The 15,727-nt window shown below is 40.5% G+C and overlaps 1 pseudogene across 1 annotated transcript; it reads left to right on the top strand.

The window, feature by feature from the left end:
- Positions 1-9,681: 9,681 nt before the first annotated feature.
- On the top strand, positions 9,682-11,596 carry LOC100405437 (nucleosome assembly protein 1-like 4 pseudogene; annotated as a pseudogene). Its single transcript, XR_013532537.1, has one exon. The product of XR_013532537.1 is annotated as a nucleosome assembly protein 1-like 4 pseudogene (transcript).
- Positions 11,597-15,727: the final 4,131 nt, after the last annotated feature.

Here is a 15,727-nt window from a genome sequence, read left to right as displayed (position 1 = left end):
CATCTAGGCTATAATACACCAATTTTATTTTTCTTTTTGTACTCCACCAACAACTTGATACTAAAACCTGAATAATCAAATAAATAGTTTCTATCCACCCCGTCTCATAGCCCATGCACCTTACCTATACTTTATCAATCCCATTCTCTCAAAAGATATAGAAAACCTATGGCATGATGGGGTTCAAATATATGTATTTGAAATTTATTAAGAAATATATTAATTTTTTCTGAGGGGGTTGTAATCAAGCCTCAGCCATCACTTCAAAGAGCTACCAAAAAATAGAAAAAAACTGAAATTTTGAGAATGAGAAGCAGTAATTTCACATAAGATTATGAGTCTATCTACACAGGAAGCCCTGACACTATCTGAAGAATGCCTGTGTGTCAGGTAAGGAGGGAGACCTGGGTCTGGCTCTCTGGCTTCCCAACAACTGCTCCTGTGATTGTTTCTAGTTTTCTCTTTCTCCCTTGGGAATAACATTTGAGTTCAAACTACCACATTCATTGCAATATTAACTCTATGCTGGTGTAAGGGCTTAAGCAACAATCCTCAGAGAATTAAGTAAAAGGTATTATATTTTAAATTCCTCTTGGGCATTTCATGCTGATATCAACTAGCCAGAACTCAGTGACAGAATGAGGTTCTTAATAGAGTTTTTGCAAAGAAAAGAAAAGCAATTTTCCCTGTGAAATTTTATGAATAAACTAGTCAAATCCATCCTCAGAGACAAATCGGTGGCTACCATGATGCCTAGTAATATGACAACGCACTTTGAAGGGAAATAATGACATTTCCCTAATTTCTCAGACATGTCACTGAAATGTGTTTTTGAATTGCTCAGCTAAACATTAATTCCATTGTCTTCATTTTAAAGGGCATATTCTATGGCCCATTCCCTGTCTAAAACCCCCCACTGACTTCAGAGGGAGATTTTCCTGAGTAAAGATGACAGGGTACAATTCCATGTAGGCTGAGTGACTGTCTGTCATTTTTATTACTTGGGGCTGAAAATGTTTTCTAGCAGTACAAACCTCAAGGGGCCACACGGTGCCTAAATTATCCATCTGCAATGCTGTTTGGATCCTTGTCCATCTGACTCCACAAGGGACCAGAGTTACTCACCTGCTATGACCACATAGGCATCATTTCTGTGCTTTATATTAGGTACCAAGGAATGCATTTTCCAGCTGTGAAAAGTATAAATACACATGTGATATTCAGAAGCAGAAGAAACACTGGAATCCAGGTAGAACTAACTGATATTTACCAGGGCACAGCATGTATCTCTACAACCAAAACTGAACTGAGAAACAATTCACTGTGTGGTGGAATCAAGACTTTTTTCCATGTCAGTTCTAATTATTGGTTGAGGAGTGGCGAGTCATTTTAAAAGGCAGATGGGAAGAAGAGATAGAGAAGTGAACTTCAGCCGTTTTGTGAAGATCCTAGTCTTTTCGAAATAACAAAATATTTCACATTTAGAAATTTGTTTACACCAAATACCCAGCAGATTCTTGGATATTCCATATACAATCATTTTAATGTTATTTTTGTGTCCTGTTCTACCTAAGCTACTTTGTAGAGTCAGAGGGATAAAAAAAGACACAAATTTCAGTAACTAGGATTTTGACTTATTTCTCTAGAGTTTCCTCGGTAAAGAATTTGAAAATTAGAGAAATAGAAATTGTTTTGCCCGTAGTGAAATAAGTAGAACGTAACCGCCCATTTTGCTGCAGTCTTTTTTTAGGGTGAATGGCTACCAAAAGTCAGCAGGGGGACTACACCATACTCTTTTCCTAACATTGATTCAGTTTTCCATCTTTATGTAGTAAAAGAAACATGACAGAGAAACAAATGCCCTTCTATTGTTTACATTTGAGGTTTACAGAGAGAGCAATCAGCAGATTTTCTGTAAGATCCATCTATCTGTCACTGTGTTTTATTGGATATGGCTGCAGCTGAATCGAAAACAGGAAAGAGGAAAGAAGTGAAAGTGACAAAGATGGTTATAAAAATAGCAAAAAAAAGAATGAAATCTCTGGAGTGTAAGAGTGGACCAAATACAGCTGTAGGCAATATTCCCTCTGCTTTTATAAAGTGTGTGCATGTGACTTGCCACATAAGGAATGCATTATGAAGACTAAGCATGTTTCATGTTTTTGGCATTGTATTCAGATGGAATTCTTGATGAAGTTTATCAGACATGTTTCATTCACATTATGCACAATCAAAACTCGGCTACATAGCAATTAGGTCAGCTCCACCATCCCCCCCCAACCACTTCACATATACACAAAATGCGGCATCAATCAGTTCTCTTTGTCTGTAGATGAAAGCCAAACCTCAGGATGCCATTTAATAACTCCTATAATCTGGTCTCACCTTTTTTCCATAACCTAATGTCCCTCGCTTCTACCTGCCCCAAAGAGAATGATCCCTGCACAAGTGATTCCGGTTCTCTTTCACCACCGTGTTACCTTACAACACCCCAATTTCACCATCCTTTGTTTTTCTAAGTCTTGCCCTTCTTTGAAGATTTTCCTTACCATTTGAACAGTGTCATCCCCACAGAAACACCATTAATTCTTTTTTAGATTTAGATATCACCACATAAAAGTGGTGTGAAGACATAAAACAGTATTAAACAGGAGCCAATAAAATATTTGCAGCCAGTTACTTAGTGTCTTAAAAAGTGTGCAATTATTTTATCTTCCTTCCTGGTTTCTGTGGATGAGGAATTAGATTAGATGGTTGTGACTCAAAGTCTACCTGTGGTGGATTTGGAACAGTTGGGGGCTGGACTACCCAGGGCCTGGCCCGGCGTGTCTTCATCTCTCTGCCTTTGTGTAGTCTCAGGGTCTCTCCATTTTCTCTATTCGAGCTAGTTTGGAATTTTTCAGAGTTGACTTCTTAGTTAGCAGCTTAAGGCTTAAAGGGTAAGCATCCCAGCAAGCAAGTCAGAATGGAAATTGCCTTTTTCGACTTAGCTTCAGAATTTACAGAGCACAATTTCACCATAGTCCATTGGTTCAGTCACCAAAGCCTGCCCAATGCCAACGGGAAGCAACATAGATCCTAGCTTTTGCAAGGAAGGATGTCAAAGTCATATTTATGGGAAAGGTTTGTGAGACAGGAAATGTTTCTGTGACCATCTTTTAAAAATGCAATCTGCCAAAGGAACAGATTAATTTTTTTAAAGAGAAAAGAAGGTATTTTGGGATTCTGCCATTTCTCTACCAAATAACTATGTTCCAGATACCTATTCAACTATTGTGGTTTTGCATAGTTTTTATAGGCATGCTTGTCCAAAGACACATTTTTATTATTTTTTGTTTGCATGTTATAAATTATTTTTTTTCAAAACGCTAAAGTACACTTAGTAATGAAGAGTTTATACCTACACTTTATACATATTCACTGTTACATATCTTATATAAAAAAACTTTTTTGTCCCAGAGATGCTGGGATAATGTAACACAACCCAAAAGTGATTAAAGCCCAATGCAGCCTTCTTTAAGCTCTAGTAAATACAAAAACAAAGGTGACATGGTCAGTGAAAACATGATTCTAGATGTTACCATTTTTATCACTGTCTAGTTCATTGTCTGAAGATAAATGTGACCTAAAACATAACGTTCCCTAGTGGAATACTTCACATATTCTTTTTCATTTTTCTTTGTAATAGAGAAAGGGTCTCACTATGTTGCCAATGCTGATCTGAAACTCCTGTCTTCAAGTGATCCTCCTGCCTTGGCCTCCCAAAGTTCTGAGATTACAGTCATGAGCCACAATATCCCGCCCTTGACAGAGTTTAAAAAGTGACACAGTCTTGAATCTGATGTTGCTGTTCTGAAGTACAATCCTCCATAACCCTGTCGAAGATACAACAATGTGGTCAGACTCAGGCTAGAGGCTGCCATCAAAAAACATGGTCCTAAAGTCAAAGCGTACTTTCCAAATAACTCATGTTAGAAACCTGGACTCTAACACTATGAAGAAGATACATAGTCCAGAGCTGGATTTCTAAGTAATTCTTTCCTTTTTTTTTTTATTCCCTTTGTTTATACCCCAGAGTTCTCTTCTCCAAACTCTGAAAAATCCTTCTGATTTGAAATGAATCCATTTTATCTGCCTACTACATCCTTTTTCCTTGGGTACCATGACACTCCAGTAATGGCATACTCTTGTCCCACAGGCTAAGAATACCCAAGTAGACAGAGTCAGAATGTTCTTCAGTATGAACGTCAAATGTTAATATTTTTTTCCCAATCATTCTTTCAGGGTAAATGTGAGTAAAAGGCAGTTTCTATAGCACCACGGCATTTCCATTATCAAGAGACTCCATTATTCAATTCTTTAACAGGTAATTGTCAAGGGTCGGAGAAGAATTTCTCACACTCTAATATTCATATTAATATTATCTGGGAATCTTGTTACATTCTGATCCCATGGGTGCAGGCTGGGCCCCAGCGTCAGCATTCCTAACCAGCCCCCAGTTGATGTGGGGGCTGCTGGTCTAGGCATACTTGGGGTAGTATCAATCTATTTTTAAATGATTATTTTTAGTTATTTAAATTCTAAATTGCTTGTTTTGAACTTGTTGTAGTTTTCTGAAGATTTTGGAAGGTATGAGATATAAAAGAAAAGACACAAAGGAAAATCCAGTGACATCAGCCAGCAAAAGCAATAGGAGTCGAAGGGCGATAGGCCAGTGCTGGGCTGGTGAGTAGCAGGTGGGGCTGAGAAGGCAGTGGATGCAATGTCACACCCTCAAGTTCCAAACCCACCACTGCCCTCCCCACGCCACTCTTTCCTCCTTCCTCCTCTGATTCCTGAACTTAGGCCTCAGAGCCCCTCTGTGTGCCATTACCTGTAAGTTCAGAGCAGAGTTGGGAGCCGGGAGCTGAGAACTAGAACCAGACATAGGCTAACAGTTTGAATGAAATATGTGCAAGTTTCTCTGGGAGGCAGGGTGCGAGGGAAGAGGATGGATTGTAGAGAAGGAAAGGAAAAGCACCCACAGTGAAACCTGAAAGATGCCCAAAGCAAGATGCCAAAAGCTCCCCTGATTTCCTCATTGGCTCAGGGCTGGGCTCCAGGTACCTTTCTTTCTTTTATAATTACCTATACCTGATTGAACATAGACATGTATTTATATGTCAGGGAGCTGCTCAGGTATGTTTATTTAGGTTTCATTTATAATCATAGATTAGGTAATTTCCTTTTAAAAATTGTAGGTGGATTCTGACAAGGGAGAGCTTTTATCTCATTGCTATTAAGAGCATAGGCATAAAGAGAATTTTGCTTTCAAAAACTTATAAGGGTCATTGAGTTTTTCAGTTAAACAATGTGGCCCTTCTAGGGTGACTAAAGAGAAACCCACATATTCACAATCAACCTCTAAAGCTGTTGAGGTTTCTAAGGCCTTTGTTTGAGCCTGGAACACTCTGTGTTCCTAAGCCACTAGAGATATAAACAAAAAAGAGCCACTTATCACGTTTCTTCTATTCCACACCTCAGTATTGTCATCAACTCCACTTGCCCTTCAGTGGAGGGGATTAATGGATTTCAACAGGACCTTTTGTGGGCTCAGAGGAGCTGGCTCCGTGCTTTATTTGCCCTCTGCGTGTGGTTGTGAAGCATTCTGACCAGATGACCCTGCATTGCCAGTAAGAGCCCAGCCCCATGCCACAGGCTCTCTACAGCCAGAAGCGCTGCTTCCTCTGCCTTGTTTCTTGATATCAGTGGAACAACAATATTTTCTAGGGAAATCCTGATTCAATAACTAGTGACTCAGAGCCCACAATAAAATCATGGTAATAGTCTGTAAACATTAAAACATTAATCCTTCCCAAGTGGGGCTGATGAGAATAAGCCTAATTGCAGTAATGACCTGAAGTGCAGACACTGCTCTGCATAACATCTCTCTCTCCCTGGTAGGAATGTTCCCATAGAACTCTGGGACTGTGCCATGCGTGCACCTAACTCTAATAATACTAAATCTAAACATGGGCATTGCTGCTGAATGAGCAGACTGATTTTCATTAAAGGCCTAAAAGGTTAAAAAATTATTATTACTTTAAACCACTTTCCAAAGACTAAGCATTTAAAAAAATTTTAATCATGATCCCATTATCTCACTTAATTTCATTTTTGATATTTAACTATAAAAAATACTCCAGTTAGATACAAATATTTTAATTTTTATTTATGAGGGAGCATATATTTATGCAATATCCATGTTTACAACCATAGGCACTTGAACTATGGTACAATTTCACTTTGGTAACTTGAAAATGAATATAATAGATTTTTTAAATTAATTTGTAAGAGGAATAAAAATTACTCTAGCATGAGAATTCACACAGCTCCCTCTCCTTCCCCTTTTGCCACCCTCACCCCACAACTGGCACTAGCTTTTAAAGGGACTCAATTTTTGAATCCTGGATCAATGCCTGAACTATTCCCTGGAAAAACAAAGAGAATGAATAAAGTTGAAAGAAAATGGAAAACATCCCTTCACTATTCTGGTGGGATTGACCCCATTTCCAACTCCAAAGATGGGCCCTGATTCGTTTAGTCAAATAACACACAAACACACACACACCCCACCTTCGGTGGCAGTCTCAGTCACTATGACAATATCCAGTGTTGTTTTCTCCATAGTAATGATGACTATCCTTGTTTTTTGGTTTGTTTGTTGGCTTGTTTACTAGAAAAATTAATTCCCTGAACTGAGAACTTTGGTTCTCACTCACCCCTATGCCCAGCACCTAGCACAGTGGATAGTGTCTGACACATAGTAAATAATCAATACTGCTACTGCAGTGGCTTCCTAACTGGTCAGATTACTTCTGATCCTGCCCTGCCTTCTTGATCTCCTCTCAGTGCAGCCCCAGCCTCTGCACCTCTGTACCTGTGCAGCAGCTTCCTCAGACCAACGTGGTGTCCACAGTCCAGGGCCTAGTACTAAGAGAGTCCCAGAGAAACTGAGCCTTCTTGTCTGACCGTCTAGAGAGTGAGAGAAACTGTGGCAAGTGTTTTGATATATGCATCCCTTATTATAGAGCCACATGAATTCCTGCTTATGAAGTATTTTATCAGCTTCATAAAGCATGTGAAAAAGAATTACGTAAAATTATTAAGACATGGAGGAACGATCCAAGATGGCCGATCGCTAACATCCAGAGATTGCAGCTCTCAGGGAAAGCGTGAAGAACTAGAGGACGCCACACTTTCAGACAAAGTCTGGCTGCTCACGGAGCAGAAGATTCCCCAGTGGAGGAAACACAGGGGTCGCCAGCGTGACTCTCGTGGCTGGCGCAGCGGTTCCGCCCGCACCTCGGCGCGGCAGCTCTCGGAGCAGAGTAAACACATTTGGAGGACCCGCATGGGCCCCCAGCACAATACCAGAGCCCGGCGCAGTGGCAGTGACGGCACCTCGGCGCGGCAGCGCTCGGCGCAGAGTAAACGGGATGGGTTCCCCTTCTGACCGAGGTTTGGAGTCCTGGGAAGGCAGAGTCGCCTACTACGGACACAAGAAGGAAGCCAGACAGGAGAATCCTGGGCAGAAAAGCACCATCAGTTTTAACGCCGCCGCTCTGGCCCTGGGAACTAACAACCTGGACGTCCACTCAAGAGACCTAATCTGAAAGTTGGTAATTTCAAAGACGACAGGAAGATAAATTTACAATGATGGGAAGAAACCAGCGTAAAAAAGCTGAGAATACTCAAAAGTCAGAACGCCTCTCCCTCTAAAGATGATCACAGTTCCACATCAACAATGGAACAAGGCTTGATGGAGAACGAGCGCCTCCTGATGACAGAATCACTCTTCAAGGAATGGATAATAACAAACTTCGGTGAGTTAAAAGAACATGTTGTAGCCCAACGTAAAGAAACTAGGAACTTTGAAAAAAGGTTTGATGAAATCCTATTGAGAATAGACAACTTAGAGAGGAGTATGAGTGAATTAATGGAACTGAAGAATACAATACAGGAACTCCGAGAAGTATGCAGAGTTTTAAACACTCGAATTGTTCAAGCAGAAGAAGGGATATCAGAGGTCAAAGTCCAACTTAATGAAATAAAACGTGAAGAAAAGATTAGAGAAAAAAGGATAAAAAGGAATGAGCAAAGTCTCCAAGAAATGTGGGACTATGTGAAAAGACCAAATTTACGTTTGATAGGTGTACCTGAATGCGACGGAGAGAATGAATCCAAGCTGGAAAATACCCTTCAGGATATTATTCATGAAAATTTTCCTAAACTAGCAAAGCAGGTCAACATTCAACCCCAGGTAATACAGAGAACACCACAAAGATATTCCTCAAGAAGAGCAACCCCAAGGCACATAATCGTTAGATTCACCAGGGTTGAAACGAAGGAGAGGATACTAAGGGCAGCCAGAGAGAAAGGTCGGATAACCCACAAAGGCAAGCCTATCAGATTTACAGCAGATCTCTCGGCAGAAACTCTACAGGCCAGAAGAGAGTGGGGGCCAATATTCAACATCCTCAGAGAACAGAACCTTCAGCCCAGAATTTCATATCCAGCCAAACTAAGCTTCACAACTGAAGGAAAAATAAAATCTTTTATGAACAAGCAAGAACTCAGAGATTTTATTACCACCAGGCCTGCTTTACAAGAGCTTCTGAAAGAAGCATTACACACAGAAAGAAACAACCAGTATTAGCCTTTCTAAAAATACACCAAAAAGTAAAGAGCACCAACATAAAGAAGAATTTACACCAACAAATGGATAAAACAGCCAGTCAACATCAAATGGCAGTAACCCTAAATTTAAATTGACTGAATTCCCAATCAAAAGACACAGCCAAAACCCAACGGCATGTTACATCCAGACCTGTTTCACATGCAAGGATACGCAAAGACTCAAAACAAAGGGATGGAGAAAGATATACCAACCAAATGGAGAGCAAAAATAAATAATAAATAAATAAAAAGCAGGAGTTGCAATTCTTGTATCGGATAAAATAGATTTTAAAGCAACAAAGATATAGTGGTAAAAGGATCAATGCAACAACAAGAGCTAACGATCCTAACACCCAGATACGAGACTTAGATTCAAGGAGACAGAAATTAATAAGGATATCAAGGACTCGAACTCAGATCCAGAACAAGTAAACTTAATAAATATTTATAGAGCTCTCCACTTCAAATACACAAAATATACATTCTTGTCAATACCACATCACACCTACCCATTAGTTTAAATGAAACATTGATTGGCCATTATTAATACCCAATTTTTTTCAAAATAAAGCAATATTTCCATTTACTCTCCCTCTTTCTCTTCCTCTTTCTTCCTCTCCTTTACTTATTTTTTTTTTTCTTTCCTTCTCTCAAAAAAAAAGAAATCAACTTGTAAACCTCTAGATCCAGGTCGGCAATGTCTCTTTCATTGCTTGATTTCCTTTCTTCCCTTCCCTCCCTCCCTCCCTCCCTCCCTCCCCGCTTCCTCCCTTCCTTCCTTCCTTCATCCCTTCCTTCCTCCCTACCATCCTTATTCCCTTCCTTTCTGCCTTCCTCCCCCCCCCAAAAAAAAATTATTAAGACATATCTGAAAAATGTTTGCATTTAAAGTAAAATTCAAGATTTGTCATCTGAGGATTTTGTTGTGGTTACATGTCTAAAGAAAGATAAATTTCTGGAAGCCACAGTCCCCACCACTGCCGCAGGAGGCGCGAGGGATAAACATTCAGATGGCAGCTAACAGTTTTTCAGATGGGGTTCCTTCAGATTCCGTGGAAGCTGCTAAAAATGCAAATGTTACAGAGAAACTCCCAGATCAGGTGATGCAGAATCCTCGAGTTTTGGCAGCTTCACAGGAGCGACTTGACAATGTCCCTCACACCCCTTCCAGCTACATTGAAACTTTACCTAAAGCAGTAAAAAGAAGAATTAATGCATTGAAACAACTTCAGGTGAGATGTGCTCATATAGAAGCCAAGTTCTATGAAGAAGTTCATGACTTGGAAAGAAAGTATGCAGCATTATACCAGCCTCTCTTTGACAAGAGAAGAGAATTTATCACTGGTGATGTTGAACCAACAGATGCGGAATCAGAATGGCACAGTGAAAATGAAGAGGAGGAGAAATTGGCTGAAGACATGAAAAATAAAGTAGTCATAACAGAAAAAGAAGCAGCAACAGCTGAAGAGCCAAATCCCAAAGGAATTCCAGGGGTTCTGGTTTACCCTCTTTAGAAATGCAGATATGCTAAGTAAATTAGTCCAGGAATATGATGAACCAATCTTGAAACACCTTCAGGATATTAAAGTGAAGTTTTCTGACCCTGGACAGCCTATGTCTTTTGTGTTAGAGTTCCACTTTGAACCCAACGACAACTTTACCAACTCAGTCCTGATGAAAACCTACAAGATGAAATCAGAACCAGATAAGGCTGATCCCTTTTCCTTTAAAGGTCCTGAGATCGTGGACTGTGACAGGTGTACTATTGACTGGAAGAAAGGAAAGAATGTTACTGTCAAAACCATCGAGGAAAAGGAGCATAAGGGTCGAGGCACTGTTAGAACAATTAGGAAACAAGTACCCAATGAGTCATTTTTCAACTTCTTCAATCCACTGAAAGCATCTGGGGATGAAGAATCACTGGATGAAGATTCCGAATTCACATTGGCCTCTGATTTTGAAATTGGACACTTTTTCCATGAGCGGATAGTCCCATGGGCTGTGCTGTACTTCACTGGGGAGGATGATGACAATTTTGAAGAAGGTGAAGAAGGAGAAGAGGAGGAGTTAGAAGGTGACTAGGAGGGAGAAGATGAGGATGATGTGGAAATTAACCCGGAGAAGGAACCCAGCCAGCTGGTGAAATGCAAGCAGCAGTAGGAAGCGGAGGCGAGCTCCTGGCAGACTGTGGGCACTCCAGGTCTGTGGGCGGGGCCTCGGTCCTTGCCGCAGAACCAGCCCGTGGCAGCGCTGGCTCCATCTAACTCATTTTCAAGTGCATGATTTTCACTTTCACTTTTCCTTTTTCCTTATTATTTTGCTTAACTTGTACAGTGGCAACTGAAATGCATTTCAGAAATAGGAGTTTTCGTCCAACACCCTCAGCAGCCCTGGTGCCTGTAGCTCTGGACTTGCCTGGGTCTTTCCCTCTGGGGGGGCTCCATAGACCACATGGGGTGGGGTAGGGGTCTCTTGGCAAAAAGGGCCGAGTCTGGTGATGCGATTCCAGGGATCTAGAGCCTCTCCTAACCACTCCTGCAGTTGGACTGAATTCTTCCCTTTTATGTGAAGAAACCCACTGGCTGTTTGCAGCGGCTTAATCTGCCAAATGTATGCTGATCATCTCAGAAGGGCTGTGTAGAGTAGGGTGTGTTCTGCTTAGATCATTGCTTCTTGATTTCCTTTTTTTAAGGGTGGGTCAGGGTTGTGGCACACCAGCTCAGGCAAGAGCTGCCGCCAGTCACCTCAGATTTATTGATCCCTTCTTAACTGTGAAGACTGTGGCCTTTCGCTGTCACTCGTCTTTACCGTTCCTGAACCACCTTGGTGACCTGGGCAGGAAGATGTGCCACTTCCGAGCAGGAGTGAGGCCTGTGAGGAAGAAACGTTGGTCCCAGGGCTGAAGACTCGAGCCTGTCCTTGTGACGCAGGCGCCGCCCTGCTGGTGGAGCCGGCATTCAGTGGTTGTCTCCATGGGGGGCGCTGGGCTGGGAAGCCCTGTGCTTCGGTTGACCATATGAGAGTCAAGTCCTGCTTCCTCAGTAGCCCCATTGCTGGGCCCCACCATTCATCCTACCTGAGGGTCCCGGCTTCTGTGTGACCTGTTGGTGGCTGGCGGGTGGGGTTTCCACTGGGTGATGGCGCTTCTCCGGCAGCCGAGGATGGCTGTGTCCGCACAGCCTAACCTTAGAACACATTTGTAACTCGATACAGTGTTTTCAATTTGTACAGAATGGTTAAGAGTGTTCTATTAAAGTTGTGAACCCTGGGGGGGGGGGGGGGAAGAAAGATAAATTTCTATTTGAAACTCATTTTCCTTTTTCTTTCTTCAATAACATTTAATTTTTTATGTAAGCTGTCCAACATCTATCTAACATACTTAGAAGTATACACAGAGAATGATTTAATAAAAATTTACAGAGCTGCAACTTAGATTTGACAAATATTAATGCATTTCTAAACGTTTCATTTAAAAATAAAATTGGATATTTTCACATAATTGAAGTTAATAAAAGGATTTGGGCCACAAAAAAAGAGTTTGAATAGTACTGTGACATAAGAGTTAGAAGGATTTTTGTTGAATGATTTTACATGTTACTGAATCAAATTGATATATGTTCTTTGGAAATAAAATAAATTTTGGCAAAATTACTTCATCGCAGATACCTGAATGTTTTAATGTTTCTGTAGATAATATTAAAATGTGGTGACTCAGGTTAATATGCAGCTAGAAGTCATATATCTAGGAGGTGGACCCGAGGTTCACCTGTCTCTTTATAGTGAATTTTGAACTAGGCAGGCACAGCTTAATGATGTGTTTATCAATGACAAAGTGCGTATACAACAGTAGTCCTGTAAGATTAGCATGCTGTATTTTTACTCTACCTTTTTAATGCTCAGATATGTTTAGATATGCAAACGCTTACCATTGTGTTACAGTATCCAGTATAGTAACATGCTGTACAGGTTTGTAGCCTAGGAACAATACCATATTGCTTAGGTGGACAGTGAGCTATATCATCTAGGTTTATGTAAATACACTCTATTATGTTCACACAGTGATGATATCACCTAATCACACACTGCTCAGTACATATCTATGACATTAAGCAATGCATGACTAAAAGGAAATTATGCCTTTTTTCTCCAAATGGTAATTTTCTCCTAGAACACTATTCCTCCCACTTATGTGTTCTGGTATGTGGGTTAGTATGCCTTGTATGATGTACAACAGGTCTTTACTAGTTAGGAGAGATATTTAAACAAAGGTAGAAAGAGAATTTTTAAAAAGAAAAGAGGGCCGGGTGCGGTGGCTCACGCCTATAATCCCAGCACTTTGGGAGGCCGAGGTGGGTGGATCACGGGATCAAGAGATCGAGACCATCCTGATCAACAAGGTGAAACCCCGTCTCTACTAAAAATACAAAAATTAGCTGAGCGTGGTGGTGCGCACCTGTAGTCCCAGCTACTCGGGAGGCTGAGGCAGGCGAATTGCTTGAACCCAGAAGGCAGAGGTTGTGGTGAGCTGAGTTCGTGCCATTGCACTCCAGTCTGGGTAACAACAGCGAAACTCTGTCTCAAAAAAAAAAAGAAAGAAAGAAAGAAAAAGAAAAGAGAACATTAAAGACCACTTCTTTCTTAATTGAAGGACTACAGTTATGAAAACTATTGATCATTTCCCTTCGCTACCCTTGTAAATACATGTGTAATCAAACACTGACTTTTTGGTACTGGAAACAGGGAATGCCTGATGTACAAGATTGTCTTTCTGATAGAACATACTGTCAGACACACAGCTGAATTCAGGGTGCTTCAGGCAGCCTGCTGCTTGGGAAATTGTTCTGTAAGAGGGGATAAGGAATCGCGGAAATGTCACAGGATGGAGGAACTTGTATTTACTACATTTCTTCTTAGAGAAAGGGTTGGGATACGAAGGTGGGGCTGAGATCCCAGAAGGCAGGATTTGCATCTGACTTCCAAGAAGAGCAGGCTGGAGGGCTGTGGGCACAGTCCTGCTGAGTGGAATATCTACACCTGGTAAAGCCAAATAGCCTAAGACACGACAGGGGACACCGAGGGATCCAGAAGTTCCCATTCGACATTTCTCCCACACAGAGCTCAGACTCTCTTCGATATCAATGCACAAATATTGAAAGAATATGATTTAAAAAGAAAATTATTAACCTACCAGGATGCCCACAGTCCCCATCTGGGCTGGGTCACAAATCATTCTGACAGCAAAGCTGTGTTCCTCTACCATCTATCCATGGAAATGGTTGAGTTCTTTAGGGAACTTCGCTCTCGTGGTCTTATTGCAGTGGGACATTAGGTGAATGTTAGAATCTTTGTAGACAAAAATCGTAATTAAAATGTTTATCCACATGTGGACTGCTTGTTAGCAAAGAAGAAAACCCTCCTAATTCAGCTGCTTCCTTTCCTATGTCAACATCTCATTCATTCTGTTTCTCTCTCATGGTAAGATTGGTCTCAATCACCCTGATGGTGTTTATCACCTATTTTATTACTGCCTATTCAAAAAAATTTACCATCCAACCATCTGTTCCAGATAAAGAAGAATAATTACTAAACAAGACTATTGTCTGAGAAACCATGACTTTTGAGAATTGCTTGTTGTCTTGTTACAATTCTACAACTATAGAAGGGCCCTTCTCTGTCATTATTTGCACAGGATAATTCCAGAATTGGACCAAACCCAAACCCAGTGAAAACTCAGCTGTTTCTGACTCATTTGTGATTTAGAATTAATGATAACACATAGAATTACATCAAAGGTTGAGTAAGATACCATGAAGGTTCTTATAAGCTATACATTGTTGGTTATGGGTTGGCCCATTGACGGTAAGATTTGTATGTTTTTTCCCATAAAGTAAGTAATATAACTAATTCTGGAAGAAGCTGCTTTGCAAAGTCCTGTTCACTGTAAGGATCTGACTTTTTTGCTGCAAACCCTAGGTTGCTTGTTTGGGGTTAGGACCATTATGAAAGGAAACAGGTGTAGATTGTTGGAATCCAGAGTATGATGCATGTCAGGGGCTTAAGCCTAGAAGTTAGCCCTTGATATTATTTCTATCCCAGTGGCAGGTGGACTGAGGATTTTTTCCTGAAAACTGAAATTCAGCTGCAGCATTGGCTCATGTCATCTTTGCTGTCATTCTGCCCCAGAATAACCTCATTTCAGCCAGCTTTACCAAATTAAATCAAGTATGATGGGGTTACAAGCTAAGAAACAAGAATGGGTTAAATTTTTAGATTGTCTTTCTGGTTTTTAAGGAACCCATACAAGGTTCCACGATAAAATCATGTTATTAAAAGGATTGTTCTGATATGATCGAACATATTAAAATCACATAGTTTATAATGTCTTTATGCTTGGACTTTAATCTATCCTAATGAGCTCATAGGGTCTAACAGTTCAGCTTGTTGAGATTTTGTGAATTAGAGCTAAGCTTTTACTGACCCTAATTTTTTAGGTTAATAGTAGTTTTTATGAGAGGTGATCACCTGATACATTGCAGGGATAAATGAATCCACTCATTTGGGACTCTGCCATCTGACACCAGTAACTCTTTACAAGAGTTAATTTTTACTCCCATTTTTCTCCAGAATGATATATTAGTCATAGCTTTAACCCTGTATATATCTAATATGCATGTACAAACAATTTTAATATATATATAAACTATGAAAATATATTTTCTTTCTACCTTAGAACTAAGCACCTTTTTCTTTACAATAGCCACCAAAATCCTCATCTCAGCAGATTTCTCTTGAGTAGGCTGAGTGTATGCATTAATTAACCTCATTTGGATGGTTTTACTTAAAAAAATTTAAAAATACCAAAGCACAATATTTCATTCCAGTATCCCCAATGTTGAATGACTTGCGACTTTCATAAAACCTCTTCGGAGTGAATGAAAAGAGGTGAAGATGCTTATTAGCCTATAATTCCTGGCTGTGACTGTGTCCTAAATTCCTCAAGATGCCATAG

This window comes from Callithrix jacchus, chromosome 2, assembly GCF_049354715.1.
Source record: "Callithrix jacchus isolate 240 chromosome 2, calJac240_pri, whole genome shotgun sequence".
Lineage (NCBI taxonomy): Eukaryota > Metazoa > Chordata > Mammalia > Primates > Cebidae > Callithrix > Callithrix jacchus.
This window is presented reverse-complemented; position numbering and strand designations above follow the sequence as displayed.